Source organism: Ovis canadensis, chromosome 9 (assembly GCF_042477335.2).
Source record: "Ovis canadensis isolate MfBH-ARS-UI-01 breed Bighorn chromosome 9, ARS-UI_OviCan_v2, whole genome shotgun sequence".
NCBI lineage: Eukaryota > Metazoa > Chordata > Mammalia > Artiodactyla > Bovidae > Ovis > Ovis canadensis.
In genome coordinates this window covers 100261457-100280157 of record NC_091253.1, presented here as the reverse complement: position 1 = coordinate 100280157, position 18701 = coordinate 100261457, and positions in this window count along the sequence as shown.

Sequence of the window (18701 nt, the reverse complement as noted above, 5' to 3'; positions counted from 1 at the left end):
CCGTCCATGGGATTTTCCAAGCAAGAGTACTGGAGTGGGTTGCCATTGCCTCCTCCCCTTAAGCAATACTAGCACCAGTAATTCAGTCAGGAGAATAATTTGCATATTTACAGCCAGATCAGAACCAATATCGTGATGTTAATTTAAAATCAGATAAGAGAATCACTAATCATTTGGAATACATTGGGTTTGCAGTTGGTAGTATATTGTAAGATCTTAGGGAAAAGCACAAACTTTTTGGCAACTCAATATATTATTCATGACAGTCCATTTCGAAGACATATGAGATGAGAGTACAGCTCCTCATTTTTAAGCAGTATTGGAATTCACAAATGGAGATTTGTCTTCTGTGTGAGCACAGTCGTGCCTGACTCTTTGCAACCCCCTGGACTGTAGCCCACTCCCCGCCCTTCTCTGTTGCCTCACCGGCTGCCAGTTTTGATTTGTGTGTGCACATTCATGCACTCAACAAATCATTGTATGTGTGCTCTGTCATGTCTGACTCTTTGCAACCCTGTGAACTGTAGCCCACCAGGCTCCTCCGTCCATAGAATTTTTCCGGGGGAGAATACCTGAGTGCATTGCCATTTCCAACTCCAAGGGATCTTCCTGGCCCAGGGGTTGAACCTGTGTCTCTTGCATCTTCTACACTGGCAGGTGAATTCTTTACCACTGCTGCTGCTGCTGCTAAGTCGCTTCAGTCGTGTCCGACTCTGTGCGATCCCATAGACAGCAACCCCCCAGGCTCCTCTGTTCCTGGGATTCTCCATGCAAGAACACTGGAGTGGGCTGCCAGTGCCTTCTCAAATGCATGCATGCTAAGTCGCTTCAGTCGTGTACGAATCTGTGCGACCCCATGGACAGCAGCCCACCAGGCTCTTCTGTCCACGGGATTCCTTAGGCAAGAACACTGGAATGGTTGCCATTTCCTCCTCCCTAGACCCACCACAAATGGAGAACATTTTATTAAGACTGAAATTAAATACAGCCCAATATTTATTTTACACCTGAAATATTGAAATAGAAGCCTTTCTTTCATATAGTTCTATATAATCTGTAGGAAAACAAACAAACAAACAAACAAACAAACATGCCTGGTAATGCAGGAGATTAAGAGTCATGAGGGTTTGATCCCCAGGTCGAGAAGATCCCCTGGAGGAGGAAATGGCTACCCACTCCAGTCTTCTTGCCTGGAAAAATTCCACGGACAGAGGAACCTCGTGGACTACAGTCCACGGAGTCCCAAAGAGTGAGGCATGACAGAGCACTCACACGTGTACGATTTATAGGACACTTTCATATTATTTTACCATCAACACCACACATACAAATCCTACACAATGAGTTATGATTTTGCAGCTGAGAGAAGTTGAGGATTCACCACAACCAGGGAGTAGCCAAGACTCCAGCCTCCACGTCTAGTTGCTTTCTTTGCCTCCATCTCTGCCGAAGGCTGCACTGGCTGAGCCTGGAGGCAGCTGATCCCCAGTTTCCCTTCTCCGCCCACGATCCTCTTAAGTCCAGCTGAAGCCTGGACTGAGGTGAGACTTGCCAGCTGGTGAGTGATGAGAAGATTCACAGGACTTGTCAAGGAGGCAAAGAAGAGTGATTAATATCTGCCAGATTTTGGCTAAGTCTGCATTTCCAAGGCTCTAAATGTGCTCAGAGGAAACGCAACCTGAAAAAATAAGCCTTCATAGTAACACTTTCCATGCCCTGGGAGTCATACCTCCTTCCATATTCGTGTATTGTCAGAGCTCCCTGGGTTTACTAGGAATTGGGTCTGTCGCAGCTCTTAGCCGGGCTTATCAGAGACACGTTTTCAGCCCCTTTCGGGTGATGACATCCCTCCGGCTCAGACGTAGAATGGGAAGACACCTGAGTTTCCATTCCTCACGTTAGTAAGTGGAAAGAATTATTACATAAAGGGAACTTTTAAAGAAACTATTTATTGAGGATCCAAGATAACTCAAATGCTCCCTAAAAGTTTATATGCAGCAAATCATTTTATTCTCACAATAACCCAGTCAGGCATTAAAATTGTATGCCACGTAAGGAGAAACTGAAGACAACTCCTCAGGTTATAAATGCTTGTAAGTGGATGCGTACATGGTGTCAGGCTAGGGTTTAAACCTAGATCTGTTTGTTTCCAATGCTTGTCTTCTTTCTTGACTTTCCACTGTCAACGAATACCCACTAATCTCTGCTTGATTCTGTTTCCAGGAGGGTTGACTTGGTCGATCCAGACTGGTTTGTCTCAAGATGACCAATAGTCAGTGTTGACTCTTGGGTTACTTTATTTTAGATTTAGAGTCTCAGGTTGTCCAGAAGCTCATAGAAGGATAGAAATAGGCTACCCTTTGTCAGTTATTGCCCTTATTTCTTTGTTTAGTTGCTAATTTGTGTCTAGTTAAGTTGCCTGACACTGACACTTTGTTAAAAGTAACTTTAACTACTGTGTTAATCAACCTATTTGAGAAATGATAATTCATCACAGGAAGGTTTAACATTCATATAGGAATGGTAATTTATTTAAAGTTGAGGCACAAAATTGGCTTGAATCCTAACCATTATGACCCTTTATTCAATTATGTAGCTAGGGCGTGTTTGTTACCACCACAAGCAGAAAGCTATACAGAGAAGGATGTACAATTTAATGGGCATCTATGGTTCACGTCCTGACATGCCTCTCATTCACTTTCATCAGTTTTTCTGCTTACATACTTCACCTTTCAGCTTAATATCTGTACTAAATCCAAATGGCTCCCTTTGTGTTCCTTTCACTTTCACCTGTAGCATCCTCACAGGACATTTTTGTAAGCCTATAATCTTTGGACTGCTTTTGCATACTGAAGAGTTCAGTCTGCACTGAACTCTGCTTTCTAATTTAAACAGTTTATTCCTTAAAATTCATCAAGGATGCAAGCACATGCTGCAGAAGTGTTCCCAGGCCTGTTAGAACATTCCAAAGAAATCCACAGGTCCTGGCACTGGACCAGGAGCATGTAACCCGATCGGACATCAAATATATTTTAAAAAAGTAATGGAAAAGTGCAGAAATAAATTTTGATAGTTCAGTTCATTTCAGTCGCTCAGTCGTGTCCAACTCTTTGCAACCCCATGAACTGCAGCACGCCAGGCCTCCCTGTCCATCACCAACTCCCAGAGTTCACTCAAACTCACGTCCATCGAGTCAGTGATGCCATCCAGCCATCTCATCCTCGGTCGTCCCCTTCTCCTCCTGCCCCCAATCCCTCCCAGCATCAGAGTCTTTTCCAATGAGTCAACACTTCTCACGAGGTGGCCAAAGTACTGGAGTTTCAGCTTTAGCATCATTCCTTCCAAAGAAATCTCAGGCCTGATCTCCTTCAGAATGGACTGGTTGGATCTACTTGCAGTCCAAGGGACTCTCAAGAGTCCTCTCCAACACCACAGTTCAAAAGCCTCAATTCTTCAGTGCTCAGCCTTCTTCACAGTCCAACTCTCACATCCATACATGGCCACAGGAAACACACCATAGCCTTGACTAGATGGACCTTAGTCGGCAAAGTAATGTCTCTGCTTTAGAATATACTATCTAGGTTGGTCATAACTTTTCTTCCAAGGAGTAAGCGTCTTTTAATTTCATGGCTGCAATCACCATCTGCAGTGATTTTGGAGCCCCCGAAATAAAGTCTGACACTGTTTCCACTGTTTCCCCATCTATTTCCCATGGAGTGATGGGACCAGATGCCATGATCTTTGTTTTCTGAATGTTGAGCTTTAAGCCAACTTTTTCACTCTCCTCTTTCACTTTCTTCAAGAGGCTTTTTAGTTCCTCTTCACTTTCTGCCATCAAGGTGGTGTCATCTGCATATCTGAGGTTAGCAATCTTGATTCCAGTTTGTGTTTCTTCCAGTCCAGCATTTCTCATGATGTACTCTGCATATAAGTTAAAAAAGCAGGGTGACAATATACAGCCTTGATGTACTCCTTTTCCTATTTGGAACCAGTCTGTTGTTCCATATCCAGTTCTAACTGTTGCTTCCTGGCCTGCATACAGATTTCTCAAGAGGCAGGTCAAGTGGTCTGGTATTCCCACCTCTCTCAGAGTTTTCCACAGTTTCTTGTGATCCACACAGTCAAAGGCTTGGGCATAGTCAATAAAGCAGAAACAGATGTTTTTCTGGAACTCTCTTGCTTTTTCCATGATCCAGCAAATGTTGGCAATTTGATCTCTGGTTCCTCTGCCTTTTCTAAAACCAGCTTGAACATCAGGGAGTTCACAGTTCACGTATTGCTGAAGCCTGGCTTGGAGATTTTTGAGCATTACTTTAGTAGCATGTGAAATGAGTGCAATTGTGTGGTAGTTTGAGCATTCTTTTGCATTGCCTTTCTTTGGGATTGGAATGAAAACTGACATTTTCCAGTCCTGTGGCCACTGCTGAGTTTTCCAAATGTGCTGGCATATTGAGTGCCGCACTTTCACAGCATCATCTTTCAGGATTCGAAATGGTTCAACTGGAATTCCATCACCTCCACTAGCTTTGTTCGTAGTGATGCTTTCTAAGGCCCACTTGACTTCACATTCCAAGACGTCCAGCTCTAGATTAGTGATGACATCATCGTGATTATCTGGGACATGAAGATCTTTTTGTACAGTTCTTCCATGTATTCTTGCCACCTCTTCTTAATATCTTCTGCTTCTGTTAGGTCTAGACCATTTCTGTCCTTTATCGAGCCCATCTTTGCATGAAATCCCTTGGTATCTCTAATTTTCTTGAAGAGATCTCTAGTCTTTCTCATTCTGTTGTTTTCCTCTATTTCTTTGCATTGATTGCTGAAGAAGGCTTTCTTATCTCTTTTTGCTATTCTTTGGAACTCTGCACTCAGATGCCTATATCTTTCCTTTTCTCCTTGGCTTTTCACCTCTCTTCTTTTCACAGCTATTTGCAAGGCCTCCCCAGAGAGCCATTTTGCTTTTTTGCATTTCTTTTCCATGGGGATGGTCTTGATCCCTGTCTCCTGTACAATGTCCCGAATCTCATTCCATAGTTCATCAGGCACTCTATCTACCAGTTCTAGACCCTTAAATCTATTTCTCACTTCCACTATATAATCATAAGGGATATGATTTAGGTCATACCTGAATGGTCTAGCAGTTTTCCCTACTTTCTTCAATTTAAGTCTGAATTTGGGAATCAGGAGTTCATGATCTGAGCCACAGTCAGCCCCCGGTCTTGTTTTTGTTGACTATATAGAGCTTCTCCATCTTTGGCTACAGAGAATATAATCAATCTGATTTCAGTGTTGACCATCTGGTGATGTCCATGTGTAGAGTCTTCTCTTGTGTTGTTGGAAGATGGTGTTTCCTAAGACCAGTGCATTTTCTTGGCAAAACTCTATTAGTCTTTGCCCTGCTTCATTCCACATTCCAAGGCCAAATTTGCCTGTTACTCCAGGCGTTTTTTGACTTCCTACTTTTGCATTCCAGTCCCCTATAATGAAAAGGATATCTTTTTTAGGTGTTAGTTCTAAAAGGTCTTGTTGGTCTTCATAGAACCTTTCAACTTCAGTTTTTTCAGCATTACCGGTTGGGGCATAGACTTGGATAACTGTGATATTGAATGGTTTGCCTTGGAGACGAACAGAGATAATTTTGTCGTTTTTGAGATTGCATCCAAGTAGTGTATTTTGGCCTCTTTTTTTGACCATGATGGCTACTCCATTTCTTCTGAGGGATTCCTGCCCGCAGTAGTAAATACAATGGTCATCTGAGTTAAATTCACCCATTCCAGTCCATTTTAGTTCACTGATTCCTAGAATGTCGACGTTCACTCTTGCCATCTCTTGTTTGACCACTTCCACTTTGCCTTGATTCATGGACCTGACATTCCAGGTTCTTATGCAATATTGCTCTTTACAGCATCAGATCTTGCTTCTATCTTACAAAATGGAATTTTAGTAGTCAAATATTTACTGAAAAAAACCTAAAGCTAAAATGTTGATATTATCTTTACTCTTAAGCCATATGCCCTAATTTTATCTCTTAACCATCCTTTGCAATAAATAAAATTCTTGCAGCAAACACACAAAGGAACTAAAAGAGGCTAAAATATTTACTGTGCTTCCTAAGATGGCCCGATGGTATCACCCACTCAGTGGACATGAATGAGTTTAAGTAAACTCTGGGAGTTGGTGATGGACAGGGAGGCCTGGTGTGCTGGGTTTCATGGGGTCGCAAACAGTAGGACACGACTGAGTGACTGAACTGAACTGAACCGATATAAGTGGTGCTAGTGGTAAAGAATCCGCCTGCCAGTTCAGGGGGCATAAAGACATGGGTGTGATCCCTGGGTTGGGAAGATTCCCTGGAGGAGGAAATGGCTCCCCACTCCAGGATTCTGGACTGGAAAATTCCATGGACCTAGGAGCCTGGTGAGCTAGAGTCCATGGGTGCAAAGAGTCAGACATGACTGAGCATCTGAACACAAAACATGTACTGTGATTGAGGTGAACTATTTCACTATGCATGCATTTAGGAGTATTGCAATAGGCTAGAAAAGATTATGGTTCCCTGAATAACATTAAAAATGATGATCTAATTCAGTTCTCACAGTAGACTTGGGGTTAGGTTAGTCTCATTCCTCCTGCCTGGAAAATTCCATGGATGGAGAAGCCTGTCAGGCTACAGTACATGGGACTGCAAAGAGTTGGACACGACTGAGTGATTCACTTTCACACCATTTTTAAAGAGGACTAACTGAGGCTCAGAAAATTCCAGTGAACGAGGCAGGATTTGAATGCAGAACCCAAAAGCACATCCTCTTCTGTATTTTATCACATGGCCACCTTTAACAGGCTGTCTGTAAAATGTTGGCTTTAAACTTACTTAATAGCTATGGTTTTTCCAGTGGTCATGTATGCATATGTGAGAGTTGGATTGTGAAGAAGGCTGAGCACCGAAGAATTGAGGCTTTTGAGCTGTGGTGTTGGAGAAGACTCTTGAGAGTCTCTTGGACTGCAAGGAGATCCAACCAGTCCATTCTGAAGGAGATCAGCCCTGGGATTTCTTTGGAAGGAATAATGTTAAAGCTGAAACTCCTGTACTTTGGCCACCTGATGCGAAGAGTTGACTCATTGGAAAAGACTTTGATGCTGGGAGGGATTGGGGGCAGGAGGAAAAGGGGACGACAGAGGATGAGATGGCTGGATGGCATCACGGGCTTGATGGATGTGAATCTGAGTGAACTCCGGGAGTTGGTGATGGACAGGAAGGCCTGGTGTGCTTCGATTCATGGGGTTGCAAAGAGTCGGACGTGACTGAGCAACTGAGCTGAACTGGATAGCTGATGACATTTAATTATTGAGTAGCATCAATTAACTTTACCGAAGATAATTTAGTGCCCTAAAATGTTTTCAATGGAGCAGAGACATTTTCTCAGTGTTTCACAAAATTTGAAAACCATTTTTAGCCAACTCTAAATTATATCTTAAAGTCTTTTTGTTTCTTATCTGATTTTTTCTCTTAGTCTCCTAAATGAACATTTTCCTTTGATTCCTACTTTAATATTTTAAAATTGGGAACATCAACTATTATGAAGGGAAATAAATTATGATGAGTTCCAAGTTTACATTTATAATTAAAAATAGTTCTTTGGTAGAGAACTAGTGAAAGAATGGTGTCTTATTATGGTAGAAATCTGTTAAATGCCACTGAAAAGAAATTCCAAAAGACAGTAGCAGTTCTATAATGCATACTCCATAGGATATGTGGATTGCCTGGAACCCATATTTTTCCTAAAATAAGGAAATATACATAGCGAAAATCAAGTGTCATGTTTATTAAATTTGGCATAACTCTCACATCGTTTCTTAACTTCCCTGTTTCTCCAGAATTGATATTGTTTAGGGTGACAAGAGAAAGCTTAATTGTAGTGGAGACGTGGGACATGGAAAATGGTAATATTAGCTTGATGATTTCTGCAGTAAGAGAACTGGAAATTCTGCTGAATCAGTTTAAATGGCTGGGTTATTTCTTCCAAATTGGTCTTTCTCTCCCCTTGGAACAAGCTGTTGTACCAGGTTCATTCTTTCCAATGGAAGTCTGTGTCCACCCATACCATGCTCGTTCCCATTTTAGGACTTTGCACTTTCTCTCCCCTCTGTCTGGATTTCTCTGTATCCAGATCTTTTCACAGGCTCAAATGTCACCTTCTCAGAGACAGGTTTCCTGACCTCCAAATTTAACATATTCCCCAGTTCTCAGTCACTCTATTACTTCCTTCCAACATAGTTCTTTCATTACATTTGTTGCATCTTGAAATTATTAATTTTTTCCATTCTGAAATTTATTTGTTTACTTGCTTGATAGCTATAACCATCTCTATACTGACAGCTTGACAACAATGGGCTCTATAATTGTTTTTTTCTCTCACTATGTTAACTTTAATTATAACATGCATGGTAAATGGTGGTGTTCAATAAACACTTTAGAGAGAACAATTAAGTGATCATTTTGAACTTTAATTATTGTATTTTTTTAAAGACTTGGAAGAATAGAACCCTCATCGGGGACTACGCCCACCCAAACGCACTGGTCTGAACTCAGGTGTGAATGAGCTTTGCTGGAGGTAAACTCATGTTCATATTTGGAACTCAGAAAACAACTTTCCCTTTTCAGTTCTATTAATGGAGGAATGAAGTAACTTGTCAGTGTCTGTCAGTCACTGCTGGGAGAGTGAAAATGTTGGTCTTTATAAGTGTCAAATTTTTTGATATCTTGTAAGTGTCAAAAGGTAACTCTTGAAATGTGGTTTGAAGTTTTGACATACAAATTTCATAAATCCATGAACTTAAAGAAAAACTTTTAACTTAATATTTCCTGCTTTGGAACATTTTATTTTTATTTTTGAAGGCAGTTGTAAAATTCACTAATGAATATTTTTCTAATAACCAAGTCAACCAAGGTGACTATTTTAATCCACAGCATAGAGGCTTTTGGTTTCTTACAATTTCTTGCTTTTGAAAACATTTCATTTTAAATATGTCTAGTTGATTGTCATACATGTTAAAAATCTCTGATTGGAAAGATATGTACTGAATACACTGAAAATATAGGCTTATGCACTTTAGAGCTAATTGTTGAGCCTCTTCTACTAGATGAATGGGTTACTTGAGCAGGTTAGATGCGTCATCCTTGTATTTATTTTTAAAACACACAGAATAATATTTATGTCTTATCTCTTATAATGTTTAGGGAATTAATGAGCTCCACTATAGCAGATGACATAGTTAAACAATATTTTTCATCTAAAAAGAAAATAGCATGCATAATGCTTTACAAACCTTAAAATACTGCACAAATGTAAATGATTAACTTCAGCCTCAAAAAAGTTTGATTTTTGACTCTCAGGTAAATACATAATATAAATACATGAAATTAAGTAAAATAGTTCAAGTGATTGTATGTGGCCTGAAGTTCAAACAGTTGTGTAACAGAAATTTGCTTGCCACAGATTAAACTAAATCTCACATGTAAACATGAAAGGAGGTTAGTTTTCAAATTAAGTATTAAAGGGGGTGAAGGTCAGTCACATCAATTGCCTTCTTGTAACATCTTTCATGAAAACTTTGCTGGGGTCCATTTACCAAAAAGTTATTTGAAGATTTAAAAACATTTTCTCCTGACTTCCCAAATAATTCTCTTAGCTCTCACACCATTTTTATCAAAGGCTAGATTTCTAAAACACATTTGCAACTGAATATGTCCTCTCTTGATCCTGTGGTTTTTAAATGCAGACTGTGGATCACTGGCTTTAGAGTCACAGATATGTGGATGAAAATGAACGTGCATGTCTCCTCCAGCCCCTCACTTTTGTGAGAGACCTGAGCCAGGTTGGACTGCTAACAAACTGCAAGCTCTTTCAGGGCATTGCATTAGTGGTATCGCAGCCTTTTCTGATGCATCTGGGGGCTGTATGAATCTGCCTTCACAATCTTATAACCAAAAGATATGCTTCAGTGAAAACATCTCTGATCGAATACATTTAGACACTTTTACAAACACACTTTTAAGAGAAATGTCATCTTCCTGACATTTCCACCTTTAGGAAGAATACAAATATTAGCAGCCACTGAAAGAAATATTTACTGTTTTACTAGTTTTTATTGCCTCTAAGATTTTAAAAGTCCTTTGAGGCTTTTTACTAGATCCTGACTTCAGAAAGAAGTCTTGCCTTTTAGTAGTGGAAATATCCACGGCTGCATGCCGGAGGTTGCCATTTTAATTTACTGTTAACTGATCCTTTTCTTGCTGAGGCTACTAAAGAAGAGTGGCAATAGCGGTGTGCAGAGTGACGTGGAGTGCACAGAGCACGCACGTTGCCGAGAGTCTGTTTATTGATCTTCATCCAGTGAACACAGCCAGCTCAGGGGGATGAAGCCATTGCTATGAACACAATGCTCCTTAGGTCTCTAAAGACTTTCATTTGCTTCACGACTGTTTTCAGGCGTGAGCATTAACTAAAAACTTTTTATCCCAATTTCTCTGAATCATTGTATTATTTCTTTTGAGCTGGTTGAATGATAGCACTCTCTTGAAGGTTTTTCTTTTCTTATCAGGATTAGAGATACAGGCACGTAGCTGCTGCACAGTGAAGCAGTGATCTTTCCCGCTGGGTGTGCTGCTGATAATGGGAAACTGCGTGGACTGTGGTTCACTTGGACAGGAGAGTTAAATGCCCGGGACACTCTTTCATGCCCACGCTTGCAACATGTCTTTGGAGAAACCAAGCTCCACATGACTTCAACTGCCTGCTTCTGGTGTAGCTGGTAAACATATTTCTACATTCACACAAAAATCTACTTTATTTCTTCTAGTCCTAAGGGTGAAGGATTAGAGTACAGGATGGACCTTAATATACCCTCCTCTCTTCTATTCCTAGGGCTAAAAGAAGAAAAAGAAATTTTACATTAGAGTCCCTAGAACAGGCTTTCAGGAAAGATTCTTGTCCTTTGCGCTAAAGGCCAAATAGCAGTCTTGTCCCCCATGTGCAGATCTCTTGTTTAGTTGCTAGAGGCTTTATTGTGAATCTTTTCTGCTGTTATTTAAATTTCTCAGTTGTGTCTGACTCTTTGTGACCCCATGAAATGTAGCCCTCCGGGCTCCTCTGTCCTTGGGATTCTCCAGGCAAGAATCCTGGAGTAGTGTACCTTTTCCTCCTCCAGGGCATCTTCCCAACCCAGGGATCAAACCCGTGTCTCTTACATATCCTCCATGGGCAGGTGGATTCTTTATCACTAGGGCCACCTGGAAAGCCCTGAGGCAAATGAGAGCTACCTAATATGGAATTTTCATTAAGCTCATCTCTAAGAGGAACTTGGCCGTAAGTGAAGGATTTTAAGGACTCTTAAGCATCTCTGATAAAATACTCCTCCTTTAGTAATGACTCCACGGCAAGAGTGTACAGGGTCCTACCCTGCGGTTTCTTACGGCTCCTTTTTGGGATCAAGAAATGTTGAAGAGGTAGAGCAGCAGTTCTCAACTGTTACTTGAAAGGGCTTGGGTTTCCAAAGGTCACGATTGAGAGTGAAAAGGCGATGACTGCCTTCCCTTATACCTAGTTTACCTGGCTGGTGGTGGAGTTCCTTAAGATGAAATACTTGGGTAGTGCCCTTAACAGTCCTAAATCCTTTAAGACTGCCCGGGACTGTGCCTTTGACTCCTTGGTAAAGTTCCACTGAACCTTTGTGCAACTGCCTGATGATTACAAAATGAGGGGATGACATGTTGGCTAGCGCCTTACTTTTCCATCATCACCCGGGAGGCAGCCAGAATCAGTCTGGTGAGAAAGAACTCCAGGAAAACCTCCCCAGCTTCATGTCAGTAATGTTTTTGAAATGGAGACCCACAGAGTCCATAGGAATCCTTAAGGGCCCCGGTGGCTAAGAACCAAGCTCCAGTTAAGATGAAGTTCAAGTGTGTGGACTTCCTAGAACAAATAGGGCTGATTTTGTGCAGTGATTGGATCTAAGAAGATGAATGCCTCCTGTTGCCGAATTCTGGGGGTGCTAGCTGGCTGGGTTTAGGTGTGACATTCTTACGAAGTGGTCTTTTGTTCCTCTTGTTCCAGGCTCCAGGAGTGCTCAGGCGTCCATCTGCAGAGTTGGACAGGATTCCAGTGTGCAGTTGCTCCCAGCTGCTTCCAGCTGTTGCTACCCCTTTCGATCCTGTTTTGTTTTTTGGTGAAGATTGTTTCTAGTCCTTCCTCTCCCCGCTTACAATACTACACAGACAGTGCCGTGTGGTTTGCTGGGGAAGCTGACAGTATTAGTAAAGGCCAGTGGCTCCTTCCAAAGGCACACCGACTATTCACATAAAGTTCCTTCTGGAAATAAAGCTGTTTACTTTGGTTGCTATCTTTGTAAAAGAATCACTTTAAAATGAGAGGTGGCAAATAAAACTTTGCTGAAGGATTCAAGTCCTTAGAACACAAAGTTGGAATGATGAGGAAGAAAGGAATGATCATCTAACAGCAACTAGACATCATGAAGCCTGAAGGAAAGATAGATCAAATATTAGCAGCAGCGTTCTGGCATGGAGAACATGCCTTCTGCATGAGATGAGTATGACGTCCACTCAGAAAGCAGCTTGGCAGGGAGAGAAATGCCAACCTTTACAGACGTGACCTTTCAGTGCGTTGACCGTCGGCCTTGCGGGAGGGTAATCCTAGATCACGCATGTCTCCATTTGGATGGAGCAAAGACTGACAGGGCAGGTGTCCTGCCTCTGCCAACAGATTTATGGTCTGCTCTCGGTCTCCTTCCCATCTAGCCTCTTTCAAAGTGAGCTTGAGGGTCCAGTTCTTTCCATTCCCTCTGCAGAGAACCTAGAGGTGAGGGAGGCAGCATTATATTATTTTTGTAAGGCTCCTGTTGAGCCAGTGCAAAGATGGATGATAAACGGAGGCCCCTGAGAGATTTTTAAGTCTATTAGATTTAGGAGGATGGAAATACAGCTATGGACAAGCCTTGAATTGCAGAGTCTACATAAAACGAAACTGAGCCCAGCTTAATCCCCTCATCACAATATGAACAAAGCGTAAGACAAATGGTACCATGGCAGCTGGGCACCACGACTTCTGGTTGTTGAAATGAGCTGTGCATTGAGTGTGTGACTCACCGTTGCACCCACACTGTCGCTGAGGTCACCAGCCTGCCTCCTTAGCCATCAAGGTTTCCCCTTGGTCATTTCAACCCAACTTTAGGGGAAGTGAAATGAAGTGAAGTTGCTCATTCATGTCCCACTCTTTGTGACGCCATGGACTGTAGCCTACCAAGCTCCTCTGTTAATGGGGTTTTCCAGGCAATAGTACTGGAGTGGATTACCTTTTCCTTCTCCAGAGGATCTTCCCAACGCAGGGATCAAACCCGGGTCTCCCTCATTGTAGACAGACGCTTAACTGTCTGAACCACCAGGGAAGTCTTTAGGGAAAGGACAACACAAGTTTGCAGGCATTTCCGGGACCTGTTGCTTCTTGGAGTATAACACTGGGTGGGACCGCCCTTCATGAGGGAGGGGAGGGAATCCCGTCCACTCTGTGTTACAAGCAGCAGGTACAGAATCCGGACCTTTCTCATTTTCCTCAGGGGAAAAGTGCTTAAAGCAGTCCAGTTCAGTACAGTTCAGTTGCTCAGTCATGTCTGACTCTTTGCAACCCCATGGACTGCAGCACACAGGCCTCCCTGGCCATCACCATCTCCCAGAGTTTGCTCCAACTCATGTCCATTGAGTCGGTGATGCCATCCACCCATCTCACCCTCTGTCATCCCCTTCTCCAGCTTTCAATCTTTCCCAGCATCGGGGTCTTTTCCGATGAGTCCTTTTTCCACATCAGGTGGTCAAAGTATTGGAGCTTTGTCTTCAGCATCAGTCCTTGCAATGAACGCCCAGGAGTGGTCTCTTTTAGATGCACTGGTTGGATCTCCTTGCAGTCCCAGGGACTCTCAAGAGTCTTCTCCAGTCCAGCGGGAATGCTATAGCTCCATTCTGGCGTAAACACATATGAGCCTGTCTTTTCTTGAAGTTGAACTCTGTTCTACGTGCCCAGCTTGAGCGTCTAGCCAACACTTGCACCCCAGCTTCAGTCCCGGGTGCAGCCACAGTGGCTCTGCCCTCTGCACCGCAGGCCCCGTTCCCGAGCCGTGCCCGGCCTTGCTCTTGTCTGGAGCTGCCTGTCATAGCCCGACTGCTGACTGCCGAGACCCGCGGGCCTGCTCTGACCACCCCCGCCCACCAGCTTTGCCCAGCCTCCTGTTCAGGACCCTCCCATGCTGCTCTGGCTCAGCTGACCACTTAGGCCAGGGGCTGAGAGCTCTGGCCAGAGAAGAATACTGTCCGGGGACTGAATGGGCAGAGAGGGCAGGCTGGCATGAGGCAGAAACAAAGGCCAGTGCGTGCTCTTCAGGGATGGAAGATGAGCGGAAACACCTGTCCTAAACGGGAAAGGGAGAAAGCAAGGAATGCACAGGCCATTAGCTGTGTGCTGCGCGAATGACTGACACCAGGCTGTGAGCTGTAACTCCACTGATTTCGCACCTGGGTCTCGAGTCTCACACACATTGTGAAAAATCATTCATGAGTATGTTTACTTACAAATTTAAGTTTCTCGGTGGATGATAAGTCCACGTGGTTCTAAACATAAAGGTATAAAAAGGTACCAAAAAAAAATCTCCCTCAATCATCGCAGAGCAAACCACAGTCATCAATTTTGCTCATACTTTTCTAGTTGATAAATACATATGAAAAAAACTGCGGATTTTCTCTTTCAAAGAATACAGTTAGTATATTCTGCATACAGTTTTGGCCTTTACCTCCCCTTTTTAGCATGTTATTAATTTTTAAAATTAATTTTTTTTCTCAGACAAATAACCGCAAACTTTTCTTGACATCAGGTACAGCTAATACCTTGAAACCACAGAATGAAGTGGCTTTGTAGAAAGCAAGAAAATATGGCACATTAGAAATTTTCCTCAATTCCTCTTTGGGTGTGAGAAGAGGATAAGAAAAAATTCCTTCCGCTTTGTAAAAGCTTTGTGGATGACAAGATCACTCATAAATATAACAGATTCCCGGTTGCTCATGGGAAACTCCTGGGAACACGTGTGCTTCAGAGTCTAGAACTTTTCAGATCTTATAGGAGCATTACAGGGCAGGTATTATATATTTAATGTCCTAATGGGGCACTAAGAGGTGAAAAAGCACCCTGTAATTTAACATTTTATTACTTTTATACCAAAATGCATGACTAGTGATAATAAGTGGCATAGGTAAGGAGTATAATTAGCTTCATATCAGTTCAGGTCAAGTTCTGTTCGCAAATGAGTTCAGGCCAAGTCAGGTGAGATTTTTGCAGAAAAGTGTTTGGTTTGCAGAAAGTTCTGGATTCCAGGGTTGGGAGCAAGTCATGGTGGATCTGCATTTCCCTCTCGTGTGTGAAGTGGGTCAACATAATGGCAACGTGGGTGGCAGGGACACCATCAGCTCTGGACTCAGGAGTCGGATTATCTGCTCTACCACTCAACCCTGAGATGACACTGTGGACGTTTCTTGACCTCTGACAGTCTGTTTCCCCACCTGGAAAATGAGGAAAAGAATTTCTACCTTGCAGGATTGAAGGGAGGGCTACCAATATTATGCCTCAAGTGTCTGCTATCTGGTAAGCAAAGTAGGGTGATTGACCACTGTTATCATTGTTCATGGGAGGAGGAGGTGTCTAAAGATACAGAATTAAAATATTTTTCTTTTTTTCCCCATGAAGAATTTTGAAAGCAGCAGGAGAGAGAGGTAGGAATTTTGTAAAGGAATCTCTGGGGAATTTTTAAGGAAACCGACACCCAAGTTTCCTTTCTGGGTTTTAAAATGATGGAAACCTGTTGAGGTAGATGGGTCAGTGTTGACCAAGACTCAGAGTCCAGGAAGCTCCAAGGAGTTTTGAAAATGAAACCTCCCTAAAGGGGATGGCCCCAAACCAGCCTGCAGGACCCCAGCAGTCTGGACTCATCAAGAATCGGACTTGGGAACCTGTCCCACGCCAGGCATTTGTGGTCACCCTTTCAGACTGAGACTAGCTTAATTCATTTATGTATATGCTTACCAAATATTTGAATGCTAAATAATCATAGTTCTATCCGGTGGCATCCGTGACTCCATGGACATGAGTTTGGGTAAACTCCAGGAGCTGGTGATGGATAGAGAGGCCTAGCCCGCTGGGTCCATGTGGTCGCAGAGAATCAGACACACGTGAGCAACTGAACTGAACTGACTGAAGAAATTATTCAAGAAACACTGGGACATGATCCTATTTTCTTGGGAATTAAAGCTTATTGAGGACTTGCAACAAGTAAAAAATGACCAAATACCTGAAAAGTGTAAGTTCTTTAAAAGACTAAGCTAGGTAGGGGCTGGTGAGGGCAAGAACAGGCTACTTTAAGTTAGGCAGAGGAGGGAGCCAACCAAGAGAGGTGGTCTTCAGGTCGAGAGGAGCTGGTGCCTGCTGTGTAAAGACGTGGCTTGAGGGACCAGCACTGGTGGAGGGCGGGCTGTGCCGCTCCGGGCCGGCTCCTTCTCATCCTGCAGACTAGATCCCGAGCCGTCTCTCAGGTCTTCCTGATCTACTCAACTCACCTTCTCCACCTCTGCCCAGTCACTTTCTACCGGCAACCCTGACTGATTTCTGCAGAGCTCTTATAACCTCTGAAACTACCTGGCTTACTTTTGCACTTGCTAGTTGTGTTTCCCCTCTTAAAAGGAAAACTTCATAAGGGCCCCGATCTCGGTACCTGCGGTATCTGATTACTTGTGGATTGACTAAAGGAGGAAACCTTGCAACCTATTGTAGAAAAGAACCTGGTGAACTCTAGGAAATGAAATCAGGCCTTTCTGTCTAGTCACGTTAATGGCCCGCAGTGAGCCCTGCCTCCTGGCATTCATGCCCTTGTGAAATCCACTCCCACCCCTCATTGACTTTGGGCTTGGCTGCATGACTTCCTTGGCTCCTGGGACATCAGCGAACAACAGGAGCTTGATAAGCACTTACTTGGAACACAGGTGGGCTTTGAGAGAGAGCTCGCCTTGTCTTGCCTCCTGCAAAGGGAAACACCACTTGGAGAGCCAAGCCTGATCACCCAAGGGTGCCAACAGAGTTTAGCTTCCTGCTGAGCCTCCGGTTAAAGACAGCTGCAGGAGTGGCCCAGGCACACCAGAAGAACAGCCCTGCTACCGCTGATCCCCCACACTGCACAACTGTGAGATAAAAACACAGTTGCCTTAAATCAGAGATTCTGGGGGGTGGTCAGCTTCCTGCCAAAGAATGGAAACAAAAACTGAAGCACAGTGAACAGGGGAAGCTGATATGAAATGCCTTTAGAGAAGTTGACATGGAAACAGTCCTTCAGGGCCGAATATGTGTAAAGTTCTGGTATACTAAATGAGGTGGAACATTTTTAATAGGTTTGCAGGAAGGAGAGCATCATGATTGATGAGATCAGTTACTAGACTGTTCCCGTCCTCTAGTCCTGCTTTGATGGTAGGATTGGGTGAAAGAGATGGCACCGATTTCCAGGCTCAGGCCTTGAGGCTGATGACTTCAACTTTCTTTATCCAGGAATAAGCTCTTGGAGGCATGAGTCTGCATTTAAAACGTTGATTGCTCTGCTAGAGAAATCATATTAAGAGGTGCTAAGTCACAGAGCTCCCCAGACTCAACAGGAGGGAACATACTCCAGGTTTCTTTGCTGCTGTTGCTAAGTTGCTTCAGTCGTGTCCGACTCTGTGCAGCCCCACAGACGGCAGCCCACCAGGCTCTGCCATCCCTGGGATTCTCTAGGCAAGAACACTGGAGTGGGTTGCCATTTCCTTCTCCAATTCAGGAAAGTGAAAAGTGAAAGGGAAGTCGCTCAGTCATGCCCGACTCTTAGCGACCCCATGGACTGTAGCCCACCAGGCTCCTCTGTCCATGGGGTTTTCCAGGCAAGAGTACTGGAGTGGGGTGCCATTAGGAACAGTCTAATCTGCCTAGAGATCCCAGATATTATCTCTCACTTTTCACAATAACACTCTTAAGTTATTAATATTATTTTAAATTTTATAGATGAGAAAAATAAAGTTTGGTTGGTTTCTACCACTTTGTTCAAAGTTTCATAGAGGTGGAAATTCCAAACGCAGACTATTTCTACTAGAAGAGATTAGGCTGGCTCTCGTGGCTACTTGGGAGAGTCTTGGTGGCAGAAAGAGAGGAGGCGAAAGTTGTCAGAGTCAAGAAGAAGGTACAAGAAAGGAGGGGATATTCTAGGAAAACAATTCTTTCTTACCACCCTTCTCTTACCCCAACCCAAGTACTCTGACCTTCAGCAACAACCATAACCACAGTCTCTGAAGAATACCTCCTTATTCTAAGTTTTCCACACTATAATTGCTTTAAATTCCATTAGAGGGAAAAAAATTATTATTGCATTATTTTCAGTGGTTAATAGCTAAAAGCTGGAAACAGATATCATCCAACCAGGAAAATGGACAAATTCATGTCCAACAATGGAGTATAAACAGAACTATATGCATCAACACAGATAAACCTCAAAAGCATAACTAAGCAAAAAAGTTAAATTGGATAATAATAGATATAGTATAATACAAATTACATAATTACACGTCCTTCTCCTCC